At 39.7% G+C, this 14,355-nt stretch overlaps 1 long non-coding RNA gene across 1 annotated transcript in view; it reads left to right on the top strand.

Annotated features, from left to right (window-relative positions):
- Positions 1 to 9,767, top strand: part of LOC142084747 (uncharacterized) — a 58,204-nt gene extending 48,437 nt beyond the window's left edge. The window contains exon 5 of the long non-coding RNA XR_012674434.1: positions 9,521 to 9,767. This is a non-coding gene — a long non-coding RNA (uncharacterized LOC142084747). The remainder of the gene's footprint in view (positions 1 to 9,520) is intronic.
- The last annotated feature ends 4,588 nt before the right edge of the window (positions 9,768 to 14,355 follow it).

The raw sequence follows: 14,355 nt of genomic DNA, 5'->3' as shown, positions 1-14,355 counted from the left end.
TAAACAAAAGCAATTATTAAAACTACTGGCTGTGGGCACGAAGTATCCACAGTATTTGAGTTCTGTCTTTGTCAAGGACTTAACACTGATCACAACTGTGAATACAGAGCAGTTGAATGACACTTTTATAAGTCAATTTTTCATTATACAATCTTGCTCGTGTGCTCTTAAAAATATATAGGAAAGATTGTACCAACACTGTAAACTTCATAATTATTTCATCATGGCCTATCTTGCTCAAGCCTGTTCATAGAAGCTCTTTTCAGGTTCCAAAGAAATGGATCTGTTAGGGAAAAAATTCCCCAAGAAGGGAGAAAATCTCAGCTTGTTGCATGTGCTTGGTACAAAAGCTCGAGGTGCTAATTCTAAAGCGATCTCTCTCCAGCTGCCTCATGCACTGAGCTGGTCTCCAGGAGTTGCTCAACATCCGTATGTTTCATCCGTGAGGCTTTGGAATAACACATACGCAGTAGGCTTCTTTACCCTTATCTGTCCAGGAAGTCCCTTTGCAGAGAATTGCTCTTGGCAGGGAAAGTGTCAGCATAGTTCATGCTGATGAGATCACTGCGAATTAAGCATTGGCTTTGGTGGTATCCCATGCTGCCTTTTTGCGAGAGAGAGAAGAATTGCGCCCACTGCCATTTCTATTGTTTTTATACAAATAGGTTACATCATAATTCTGTATTGATATCTTGATGAAAAGAAAGGAAGTATTCAAGGGGCCTTGCCGAGTCTCTTTTAGGTAAAATACATAATTGAAAATCCTCCTTCTTGAGCTTTTCCACACCCTAACAAACTCAGAGAACTTTAGATTTAAAGTGTTTTGGAGATTTTGAATGCACTTTCCTGTTTCAGTAAGTACCAGCTTCTCAAACCTCATTAAGTAGAAGGCGCCACCGACTATAAACAAAAGTGATTCAAACTAGTTTGTGAGTCTCTGTGCCCAGATGCATTTAGTGCCAAAAGCATTTTTAACATCTTAAAAAGATATTGCCTTTTTTCCCACTTAAATAATCTCATCTGTACATAGATATTGATCTAATAATTAGGGAACAAAGATATTAATCCCTTCTATTTGTATTCAGCTGGTTTTAATGAAGACTCTTAAGCAAGTATCAGGAACAGTTTGGAATCCCTAAATGTGTAAGCACATGGTGTCTCTTTCCAAACAAGGTTCACAGAAGCTGTCTCATTTGAAGCACTAGGACAGCAAAAAAATAAGAATCCTAGAAAGAAAAGGAAATAAACTATAGGATTTTATATGTTTTTCATTGTCAAAACATGATCATACCAAGAAAATGGACAGGCTGAAAACTAATGTTTCAAACTTCTTAATACCAGGATAGAACTTCTTTCTCTGAAACTGTAGGAATTTGTCCTTTGAAACAGAAACAACTACTTCAGCAATGAGCATTAAAGGATCTATTATGATACTGAAATGAACTGGTCTGCTTCCATTCAGCTGAGCACAATGGTATAGGCATGCACTAGTTGTTCATTGTGATGTTGTTTCTAAACCCGGATTCATGTATAAAGTGGTCTGAAACAACCCCCTCTCTTCCTTCTGGGATACTGAAGCAGGGCTGTGCCTTTTTCACTTAAGGAGAATAAAGGAATCTTGGTGTATTTCTGACATCTAAGGAGAGTGATGTGAAAATATCTTTAGATCAAGCTTGTCACTTACTTGCTTCAGACTGTGTCATATTCAGAAGTTTTGTGAATCTTGGATCAAACATGTTGCATTTCAGACTATATCTAAGTTGGCTTTCATAAACACTCAGCATCAAAATCTGTAAAGATGCATTACAGATCTCATACCCAGGCATCTGTAAGGTACCTTCCTTGATGTTCTGAAAGGTGCTCCTATGACTGCAACAACGTTTGTAGTAGAGATGGGACCAGAAGTGTTTCTTAAGTCAGATATTTTGAAGGATAAAGGACAAATAAAGCTCAGTTAAATACTGAAAAAAACCCTCAAACAAACAAACCCCAAACAGTCGGTTCTATGGATAGAGCACCTACAGAGAGAGGACTGGAATTTGGAAGCATGGAACTTGGAGTTGGTGTGGCCAGGAAGCCTCCAAATTATATGAAACGAGTAAGTCTCATACATAGCCTTGATTGTTTGAAAAACGAGTATCTCCAATTTATTTTTATAATATAGGAAAGGAACATTAAGTCAAAGGACTGGACCTCTCTAGTATTGTGTCATTGTAAAAAACCACAGTGCATAATTCTCTCCAGAAACATATGGAGTTGTAAAGGCTAAAAGCCATGAAATGGGTAAAGTCTTTGTAATGAGTGACAGCGTTCAGAAGTTCTTGGTTTTGAAGCTATCAGTGAATGTCTCTTTTTTTTTCAGAATAGAAGGATAACATACAGTTTGTTTTGATCATAATGATTTATATGAACTTACATTAGAATCACAGGATGAAATTAAAACTGCATTCTGTGTGGAATTCAAAAGAATTCTGAATGCTCTTCTAAAATGTGACACCATACTTCATGTCATTAAATACTACAGAGATGAGTTAGTTTTGCAATATCTGACATAATTGTGAAGAACACTAGAACTAAGCTTAAATGTAGCTGATATCAGTCAGTCTGACATTATATTTATTTATTCAAAGGACAAAGTTATATCCAGAGAGTCTTCAGACTGTTGCTCAGTGTATTTCCTCAAGGAAGCAATGCTGAGAATGAACTAACACAATAAAATGCATGAGCCCATGAGACAAGACAAAATACTTGACATATCCAGAAAACCCAGGTATTGCTGATAATAGCTGAGAGCAGGTTTGAGGTTTTAGGATAGTGAATGAGAGACTTTTTAGAAACATAGAGAGGAAACTTGCAGCTGAAACTTTATGTATAGAAGCTGAGAGGGCTATTGCAGAGACAATTATTTGTCTTCAGAATGAGAAGCCACCTTATGCCGAGAATTACAATAAAGCTGAAGGACGAGTTAAATGACGCACAGATAATAAAACACAGTAGAGATGACAGAAGAGAAGAAAAGTATTAATAATGTGAATGCATTTTACAAGCATATCCATGTGTGGAGGAGTGAGTGAGCATGATTAAGGACAAAAGTGGAAATTACAGTGTAACTATAAAAAGATAGAGAAAATACTGTGATTTCTTTAATAGTGAGGTGGAAAAAAGAGATTCTGGCTATAATCCAGACAGCTCAGCTGTTTTGTAGAAATACCACATTTTGAGGAGCTTTGAGAGACAATTACAATTCTCAGGACCAATAAAGCACCAGGGGCCGATAGTGTTCCTGCTGCATTATTGAAAACAGGAGGGCCTACACGAACTCAAAGACTTTAGAAACTGATTTGGTTTGGAAGCTTGAATAAATTCCAAGTGAATATGCCCAATTCTGAAGGAGGGAGAAACCAGAATGGAAGAAATGTTGCAGCATTTTCCCTTCTCCGTACAGCCTATTATGTACAATCTGCTTTATAAAAAAAATGTTTTTCACAGAGGGGAGAGACTTGATCCGTTAGGTGCTCAAGAGAGGGCAGGAATGTGATCAGGATATATTTCTCTCTATGTGTATGTGTATGTATTTGCTCTGTAGCTTTTAGGGAGGTTTAAGAAAGCTTGTGTATTTGTCACAAATTGATTTTCAGCAGAAAAATGATCTGGAAAGCTTGAAAAAAGTATTAGAAAGGTGCAAATGTGAACTGGTTGAAATGGCAAAGGTTACACATTCTGCTCTATTTGACCTCAGTGAAGGATTAAGCTAGAGAGATGCTTAAGTATCATTCCTGATACTTTTAATGTGACTGTGTAGGGATTAATACACTTATTGTGAAATTCTCAGAATGGTGTGAATTTAAATGGTTTACATTTCCTTTTTGACCATGTCGGTGAGTTAACTATCATGAGAGAGAAGAAATATAGCTCAAAAGAGGAGACCAGAAGGTACTGCAAATAAATAAACAAACTCCAAACAGTGCTTAAATTTGAAGAAAATAAAACCCAGTTGTTAGCTTAAGATCATCTTGGGGCAGCTTTTCTGAGAGTCGATAAATACACTAGATTATGTTGATGTTAAATGGTTTGAACACCTCAGAGGAAACTAAGGCTTGTTAAAAGTGAGAATGACGTTACTTTTTCTGCAGGTAACTCTTAGGTCCAAAATAGTGAGAGAGACGAAGCTGCAGAGATCCAAGTTGTTGAACCTCTTTTTAGATGGAAGAATGACTACTAAATAACTTGAACAAAGCCCTGAGATAGATTTTTGGAGAATGTAAGGGAAAATGTGTGGAGAAGATTTAATAAAGATGAGCCTGAAGTCTATAAAGAACCTAATATAGTAAAGGTAATGAAATCCCTAGCCATTTTGTTGGCAGAGCCTCCATTTAGGATGATGGAAGACAGAACAGCTGAACATTTCTTGGAAGGCTGCTCTCATGGTATTTGACCTGGGTGCTGATCAAAGAGACAGCTATTACTGAGCATGACCAAGGGCCCTTAATGTGAATTAGTAGCAATGGAGAAAAAATGCCCTTGACAGTCTTAGCAAATTATGAAAAGAGCCAGGGATTTTTTGAGTCTGTAGAGCTAGTAAATAAGTTGGATATCATAACAGTGTTTCTGTAATAGCAGATATGATGCAGTAAAAGTGCACTGAGGATTTTGCATGGAGTGGGTTGGACGGTAGATCTGACCCAATTATTATGCATCAATGGAGATATGAAAATCAGGGCCAATATACTTGGGAGGATTTTAAAAAGTTAGAGCTGTTGGACTAACAACTGTGAGAGAAAGCAGTTTGGCTGCAAGTCTGGACAGTGATTATTGGATGGGTTCTGATGGCTGCAGTCTTCCTTCCTAGTATCCTTGCTTGGCAAAAAAAAAAAATCATATGTATATGTGTATTTATGTATATATGTACATATACAAACATTTTCATATATATGTGTATATGCACATATGGGTACACGCACATATATATATGCACACAAGTCTCAGTTCATGACGTTGTGATCTCCCTCTCAGCTCACCCTGGCCCTTTGCTTATTCTCTGTCACAGTCCCTCTTGCAATGGCTTTTCAACTCAGAACTTTTCTCTGCATCCCACTTCCTCTTTACAGATTTAAAGACAAGTTATTCTTCCTCCAATGGCTTTTGTTCCCATGACTCTTTCTCAGACTTTTGCATTAGCCATTAGTATCCTCTTGCCCCTGATAGCTCATTGAACTTGGTCTTGAGTCAATGGTCTTGTTTTGAACCGATTAGAAAAGATTTCCTTTTCTTTATCAAAGCTAAACAAAAACAAGGAAATTAAATTAAATACAAAACTATGTTCAAATAACAGTAGGGTTGTGACATGAGGCAGGAAGCTCAAAGATAAGGCTGATGATCTGCCCAGAACTTCAGCGTGGAGAGGCACTGTTGCAGGAATGAAGGCCAGAATGTCAGCCATCATAGAGCATTTTTGTGGAGTTTAATCAGTTGTCTATCAGAGCAGTGATTGTCTGGAGTAAGTAAGAAAATAGCATCTATCGACTGGGCTGGGAGGAAGGGGGTATGTAATCTTCCACTGCGCTTAGCACCATCACTCTCTGCAGGCTGAGATCTGAATACCTTAATGCAGTGAGTATAGCATATGCACTGTGGACAAAGATGCAGGAACCATAGTCACGAGATTTAACAGGGCCTCTAAATGGCTGTCCTCACAGTGTTGCTCACTGATGAATTAATGAGAATGTCTGTTGGGCATTTCAGGCTGCTTCTAGGGTAAGAAACATTGCTAAACTGGGCTTCTTTTGCTGATGTTGCTCAACAGCTTTATTGCTAATCCTTTTCAGATACTTACTTCTAAAGCCTTCTACTGGGACAGAGGGAGAACATCAGTTTATTCTATCCTTCCCTTAGTTTCTTTGATGAAAACTAAAAATTGTGTCTGCACTTGATGTTGAATGAGTTGGATCATTGTTATTGTTGAAAATCTCTTATGTTAGTAACTGGAGTATATCTGTTGTAGATTACTTCAGATTAGAAATTAGAGTTATGAAGTGACCATTCATCCTGAACCTTATGGAGATTGTTCACACTTCCCCTCCATGCTGGTGTCTGCTAATTTGTGTCTGACAGCTTGATACAGAAGTAGTTGAATGTGATGGCTTTAAGTGTATTGAACTGTCCTGTAATTTCACTTGCTACAGCCTCTGTCCTAAGTAGAAGTTATAATGCTCACATGTTCACCAGCAGACTGAGAGCCAAGTTCAGAGTTGAAGAAGGCCAAAAGAAAACTGTTCTCTCTGCTAGCAAATCCTTGGGCATAGAAACCCCGGGGAGGGGGGGAAGTGAGCAATGCACAGTAAGAACTGCAGGTCTTTTGACTTCCATCTACTTTTCTAAGGCATATGGTAAATCTTCCTTTTTAAAACCTGAGTCTCTCCATCACCCTTACTTTATGTGAGTTCATTTAAATTGCACTGACTCTAAATATTTCTTTGGATATTTAATTATTTTTAAATAATGTGTTTAAAGTTCTCTCAAGAAACAGAATATAGGATTAACATTCAAGGGATGGCCCTCTTTGTTGGAGTACTGTTGACAGACAGCTGTAAGGACAAAAAAGCCATAGCTCTGGTAATAAAGATAAAAGGAACTCAAAACATGAACTAACTTCCTCACTTGCTATAAATTCAGTGTGGTTTGTTTCTTTCAGATTAGTTTGGCAACTTCCAGTAGTTTCTGTTGGGAGGTATTGCAGATATTGTGCCTTGGAAATCTTTTTCTCAATTAACCATTTTGGTAAAATGTATGGACCTGAGGGGACTATGGGCAAATTCAAACCTCATATAAAAGAGATATATATATATGTATATATACACACATGTAATGCTTTAAAGATGTGAAATGTTCCTGGAATGCTGAGGGGCATACACTGGGACAGGTTTAGTGAAGAGATGTGTCTGGCACAGTGAAAGGGCCTCTGATGTCCCCATCCAGCATAGTTCAAGACCCTGGAAGTGGACATAGGAAAAAAACCTCCTCTGGCTCTGCAGCTGACAGCAGAGTTGCAAGGCTCAGCTCTGCGAGTGCTGACAATGCCCAAAGACAACCCTGCTTGGAGCTCTAACATCATCCTGTGCAAAGCAGGTGTTGCCAGGAACTAAAGGTTCTTTGCCCTTGTTATCTGTGGCTGTTATCAGGTGAAGCCACTGCCAGAAGGATGGATAGTATAAAAGAATACATACCAGTGACTCTTAAATTATAAAAATGCCTGAAGCTTGGACCACCTGGAAGATGATGTTAGGAGAGAAACAGAGTTGACTGATGACTTTCTCCTTTTTTTTGTTCTGGTTGTTGTTGTCACTCCAAATGCCAACCCTTCACAGCCTTATCCTGCTCCATCTTAGCATTAGTTTAACAGCAAAGGATGGTTTCCTTTGCCTGTGGCAATTTAGGGCTCATCCATCTGGAAAGACCTGCCACAATGTGTGTGAGAATTCATCTCGGCAGGAAGGAATACCAGTTACTTCGCCTTAATGATTGACAGAGTCCCTGTAATTATAGTTACACAAGCTGATATCCTGTGTGGTTCTCTCTCCTATCCCCAATTGGGATACATCCTGTGTGTTTGTATTTGCAGTTTTTCCCCCTCACTGGAACAGAGGAGACAGTTGTTAAAAACCTGTTTCATTCACTCTTCTTCCTATGCAAACCACTATGTTCTTCTTTATGGTAGTTGTTCACAGAAGATCTTTTGAAGCTGAAGGATAGATGTGTTTTTTAGAAGATAAGACCCCCTTGTTTTTCTTTGCTTATCTGTTTCCCCCAACTCGGATCCCAGAAGAGGGATCCCTGATCTCTCTCCCTGATCCTTCTTCTGCCAATATCAGATTTTCTTTGCATGACTTGAAATTCCCTCCTGCTATGCTTCTTTGAGTTTTTATTCTCTTTTGGGCACACAATGCAAAGAAGGGACCAACAATGCAAAGATGGGACCAACAGCAGAACCACCCAATGGAGAAGTGGAGATGGCCAACCCAAACAGCGAGCATACTCCTTCCTCTCTCACGGGCAAAAAAAAAGAAAAAAAAGGGAGTCACATGGGAAGTATCCCAAAGAAAAGCAGTGAGTATTTATGAATTAGATTCTCCAGAATACTCTTGCTGTGAGGTGGTGACCAAAAAAGCTCTTTAAACAGCAGTGTCATGTGACAAGCCCAGATCCTGAGACTGTTCCCCATTTGGTTTTCGTTATTTAATAGAAGTTAGATTGACAGAAAGCTCTTTAATGAAAGGCCTTAAGAAAGAACATATTGTTGATCTGGAAAAGCTGATAAACAACTGGCAGCCATGCATGGTATTTTCATGCTAAACCGACATAAAAAGATTCCCTCCCCTTTCTTCCCGATGCCCCCTTGTTTCTTTTTGGGATAATGTGAACATATGTTTTGTCCCCATGAAAGGGACGTGATTTTGATCAAGGCTTTGGCATGTCCAGCGAGCCTAAAGCAATTTTTGTGTTTGCAAATAACAAAAATGATCTTTTTTAAGATTGGCAGCCTCCCACCCTCGCATGGAACAAACCACCTCACAGCTTTTACTGTGACACACAGGCTGGCGGCCGGCTTCCCAGTGAGCCAGAGGGAGTCTGCATAGCACTGCTGAAACCTGATCATCTCCTCAAAATGAATTTTGTAACCAAAGCAGTGGCTCGCTTCCTCAGCTGGTGTCTGCAGTCAGATCCGGGGAGCTCTAATGCTTTACACTAAGTAATAATTAGCCTGCCATGGCCTGTGTGACACTTGAAAATGTCTGTATCAGTACCTAAAGACTCATCACCGAGTTTCTTTTTTCCAATTAAAATAAATAAACATGTAGTAAGCAAATATTCACTGTCGAGTTCTAAATGCATGTTATGCACTGTGCTGTTTGTCAGGCCTTGTTCTGGTGCGTGTTGCTTATGATCTGCCCATCCATTTGTTATGTTTTCCTCTGTAAGAGTGTTTAGGATATTTCATCAATCATGCATGCAGTTCCTTTGTCGTCTTTTGAAAGAGTTGATGTGGTTTAATTTATAAGAACCATGTTGAGAATATGTTTCCTTTTAAAAAGTGAAACCTCTTCTTACCAGTAATTCATCTGGAACTGGCAGGGACAGTAAACAACTTTGGCTGGTTTTGAGGACTTTGCTCCAGAAAGCTTATCAGTTCTTCATGTAGCTAGCCAAGGCAGCCTTCCTGAAGGAGTCGGTATAGTAATTAGGTCACTGTATGTGGATACCACAAACTATAAGCAACTCTAACAAAGTCCAGGTCTAAACATATGGTTGGAAATTTTCCACCATGCAGAGATGGACAGAGGCATTTCAGTGATCTGGAACATGCCCGAAGATACTCAAGGTGATTTTAAGGGAGATGTGAAAGAATTCCAGCATTAACGCATCTTTCCCACACAGTCTTGGGGTACCTGCCCCTATGTATGGGGTGGGGAGTGTTGTTCTGCTTTAAGCCTCAGATAACTCATTCTAATCTGTTACTTTGCAGCATTGAGGGGTCAAAACCCAGGATCTTCTCAATCAATCAGACCTGTTGCCATCATCTCACTGCACGTGCTACACTCCCATCAAGAAGCTAGTTACCTAGCCTGTCGTATTCTTTCATGCTCTTTTCCATGCCCAACATCAAGGGACGTGAACTGCTCATGAGACTGGGAATCTCCACACCTCAATTACAAGTCTAGATCACTGTGTAACACAATGGTAAATAGTTGGTCTGTGAAATCTCAAGCAAATCTTACTGACATTATAGTTCTTCAATTCCAGATCTGCATGCATGGTACCTGTGTGGTGAGTGGATTGTAAAGAATGGCTTATAGGGAAATTATTGATTAAGAAATGAACTAATCAGGTGCCTTCCCAAGCAATGATTGTGAAGCTTCTCTGATTGTCCCTCTACCTTGACTGATACTTCAATCCAGAATTTGATGGAAATCTGGGCAGAACAGAAATAGAAAATAAAAGGTGCTGTGAGATGCCACATGTCTTGGCACATGGCTTTTGATATTGGCATTGAGACTGGGAAGCCGTGGCTCACATCAGTGTAGCTACATGAACTCATGTCTGTGTTGTTCACATGCTCCCACTTTCCAGTGAAACAGGAGAGGGTGCATTGGCATCACATGAAGAAGCTTTTTTGTCTCTTTCAAATGTCAGCTTTCCTCTGGAGACTTGTTAAGCACAAAATGACAGTGTCTCCAGGTCATGCATTACTCAGCAGCAACATGAGGCCCCCAGATGTGCTGTGGCTCCAGTTCACAGGATGTTCTTTGTCCGGGGGACATTGTTCCAGTTTTTGGTTTGTTTTTTTTTTGTGCGTGATTTAATGCATCTGACTAGAAAAGGCGGGAGCCAATGTACCAATTTGACTTGAACTTGAGGCATCATTCTCAAAGACAAAGATCCTCCCATTTCCCATTCTGTCTTCAGCTCTTGAGAAGAATAGTGTTTTTCCCCTTCATATGGCCATTAAAGACATCGTCCTGCACTGCTGTCCTTCATGCATGGAGTGTACATAGAAGTCAGGATGTATTCCATATCCTAAGTAGTCATTGGCATCTTCTCAGGCTACAGCTGCTCCTTAGAGAGCAAGTGAGTTACGGCAGACAAAATATGTAAAAGCTAAAGTCACCCTCCATTCTGAAAATACCGTAGCAATTTCCCATGTTGAGATGGCTTTAAGTTGTCACAGTTTGCAAACAGAGTGAGACTGAGATGCGGCAGATTTACAAAGATCTTCTTTCACTTCAATTTGAAATTGTTGCAGCATATGGACGTGTTTAGGGATTGCAAGAAGGATCACCGTGTTTTGTAATAATTGTAGATTGAAAAACTGAGTTTTCTTCCGGTTGTACATGTGTGAAAGGCTGCTCCACTTAAAGATTTATCAGGCATGAGAGCACACTCCATCCAAAACTTCTCATAAAGCACTTTAGTTGCCCAGAGTCTTCACTATGAGTTCATATGCCTAGGGTGCTCTGCAACTTCATACACAATTGTGTATGCCAGTTTAACTCCATTGATTTCAACAGAGCTTGGGTGCTTTTCCCCACACCAGCACATCCATATGACATAAGCTTTTTTTTGCTGTCGCATAAATATAAAATAATAAAGTAAAGCCTAGGAATATGCCAGAGAAAGCACAGTGTGCCTTATATGAACTCAAGATGTCGTCTGTCTTTATGGAAAAAGGAATATGGATTTTGGCCCAGTTAAAGGTACCCCGTTAAGAGACATATGAGGGATGTTGCAGAATTACTCTGCGATACCATCGACAGTAAGAAGAGAAATTGATGTCTTCTATAAATGGAACTTTTCTGTGAGAGAATGAATTCTGAATTCCTAAAGACCTATGAATTTCTTAGGACTCATTGGGAAGTACTCTCAGTGTTACCATCAGTGAACGGGAATCACTAGCTTCATGTGTAACAGGTTAGCAGCGTGGTCCGTATGTCTGTCAACACATGAATACTCTAGAATGCAAGTAGTTGTTACTGTGTGAGCACCCTTGCAGAACACGTCGTTCTGCAGAGGTCTTCAGCTGTAGGTAGATTTTTATAGGCCCTTCTTCCAATGTAGGTGCTATTGTATTGCCTGATTTCTGGGGTCTCTGTAGGCATCTCTCGTCACTGCTGCTGATCAGCTTTTGAGACCCTCAGGCATTTGTCTGTGCTGGCGATGATATGGAGTCTCAATAACTGTCCGTGGCCAAGAAGAGGGGTAAAGTTGCTTGGTTTGTGGAAAAGATTATAGGACCAGGAAGGAGATCCAAAAGTAAGAGGAAAGGACTCAGAATACAGTTAAGTTTTCCAATAATTTTAATAGCTTTAAAAAATTATTGTTTTTTAAAGATACAATAATAGAATATTTTTAGGAAATGTTTTTAGGAGTTTGATAAAATGAGGACAGGAAGGCACTGAAGCTGGAAAGAACAGGGTCATTTGAGCCAAAAACCATATTAAAATGGACTGTGTTTCTGTAACAGCTGATAGAGCCAACAGGATTTATATTAAACTTTTATGAAGAAATATGTCCCCAATTCAGGTAAGCAGTTTTCATCCTTTGGTAGAGGGAGATGTGGTGAGATCTTGTCTAATAAAGATCACTGATTTGGATGAAATAAACCATTGGGGGGGGCACAGGCAGCAGAACCAGTCTGTTTTTGAAATCTCATTGCAATGTTGACCCAACGAACTGTGCGACAGCTGCAGTGTTCAGCCACTCCATCATCAACAGGCTTCAATGTCCCAACATGTGAAAATGTTCAGCTGTCTCAGTGTTCTTGACTGGGTGACAGGCTCGACTTGTGTAAGTAGAAATCTAGAACTCTTTTGAAAATCCTGTAAGAAAAACCAAAATGTTTTTCTAGACATGGGTTCATAAGGAATGTGGGCCAGGGGTCATGTCTTTGTCTTCCATATAATCTGTTGTATCTCTACGGAATGGTATTGCGACACAGCTTTTCTCTGTCTTTACACATCCCAAATTTGGGGATTAACACCCAGATCTAGAGTTAGGAAACAAAACGGACTCTTTCCTGTTAAAATTAATTATTACCATAAAAAAGATCATTAGCTTCTCAACTCTTGCATATCTGGTCATTAACTGATCAAAGTAGTGTGGTATTGTCACAGAATTAATGGTTGCTCTTTCAGAATGTCCAATCTCAATTGAATTACTGTGCTAGAACCCATGGTTTTGAGTTCTTTTATTATTATCCAAAGTCATCTCTCCCAGCCCTGCAGCATCAGAAGCTTTGAACTACGAAATGCTCAGTTGGGCACAAACTGCTGAATTTTTCCCACCATTTTTATCAGGTTGATTGATGACACTTACATCCAAGGGGGAGGTAGTAACTGCCATATGATGTATCTGACATAGGGATCTCCAAAAGGAAATCCCAATGAAGTAGGCGTTCTGTCCTGTCCTTGTCTTCTATTTTCCCTTTCAGGGCATATGAAGGCTACAGGAGCACAGTCTTTATTAGATATGGAACATTAATCAAGATTTTCTCTTGGAGAAACTGGCAGTAAGAACTCAGCACAAACTGGTCAAATAAATCCCAGAAGCCACTAGTGCAGCCCCTAGGAACGTTAAAATAGATGTCCTCCACATGGAAGATGGGTAAAACAGAAGGGGCTGGCTCCCTTTTTTATAATGGGTGTAATTCTGAATTGAGCCTCTCTTTGAATTTAACCACTATTGGGATTTGCTTGTTTTTAAGAGTCCGATCCCCTTTCTAGATCTCTTTTTTTTTTTCTTTTAACTTACTCATTAAATTGTATTTTCATCTTTTTGGAAGCTAGATTGGTGTCATGGGAGCCTGCTGTAGGTCCAGCTGTAGGTCCATGATTACAGTACTCCTAGAACTGGATTGAGGATGGAAATTGAGAGACAAGGGTGAAAAATAATGGAATTCAATATCTTTCTGAGCCTGAGATCTGGTACCGGTGGAGTTATACACAGAAATTTCTGTGAAATAACTCCTCTATGAGTGTTGGATATGCAAAGAAATTCTGATGGTGAGTACCATGAAAAACAGATTTTAGCCTCCTCAGGCCTGTGTAGACACTGGAGTTTAGTCTGAAATCTATGCTGGTATTTTTATTAAACCCTCTCCAAAACCTACAGGAAAAGCTAGGTATTTTAACAAATTTTTAAAAACATTTTAAAGGGAAGAAAAGAGCTTATAATTAACATCTCTCTCAATATCCTGTTTTTTCTTCTACTTTAAAAACATCTGGACTCCAGTGTTGACAGATAAACTCCTAAATCTACTTATGTTAAATGTGCTCTCCAAGTTATATTTTGCACTTCTAATTTAGTGGCATCTGAAGGGTGTGTGTGGGGGAAGTGAGCCAAAGGCTGAAATATTTGCAAGAGAACTGGTGCAGTGACTTTATTGTTGGAAACACACCTGAACAACGGATGCCCACAGACCAACCTCCTTTCAGCTACCTACATCTGTCTTGGCAGCTGGTGGTGGGTGAAGTCTTCTCCACTCACAGAAATCAGGCTGCAGGCAGGCTGAGCATGCAAGGACCAGTTGCGTCTAACATTGTCGAAGGCACCGCATACCTGACCGATAGGGTTGGCTCACGTCTGCTTTCCTCCTGAGCCTACCCAGGGCTAGTTTAAAAGCTTCATAACTAGTAGTATGTTCAGTTCATGGTCCTTCTATAGATTCCTATGCAAAACTAGTGCTGTATGGACAATTCCTCGCTGGCCTTCAGTGAACTTGAGCTGCTGTGGATGAACCCGAAGCAGCTCCATTCTCATGGGAATCACTTGTACTGTTGCCAGGAAAAGCAAACTGTTTGTTTA

This window comes from Calonectris borealis, chromosome 8 (assembly GCF_964195595.1).
Source record: "Calonectris borealis chromosome 8, bCalBor7.hap1.2, whole genome shotgun sequence".
Taxonomy (NCBI): Eukaryota; Metazoa; Chordata; class Aves; order Procellariiformes; family Procellariidae; genus Calonectris; species Calonectris borealis.
Note: the sequence above shows the minus strand (reverse complement) of the source record. Positions and strands in the feature narration are given on the sequence as shown.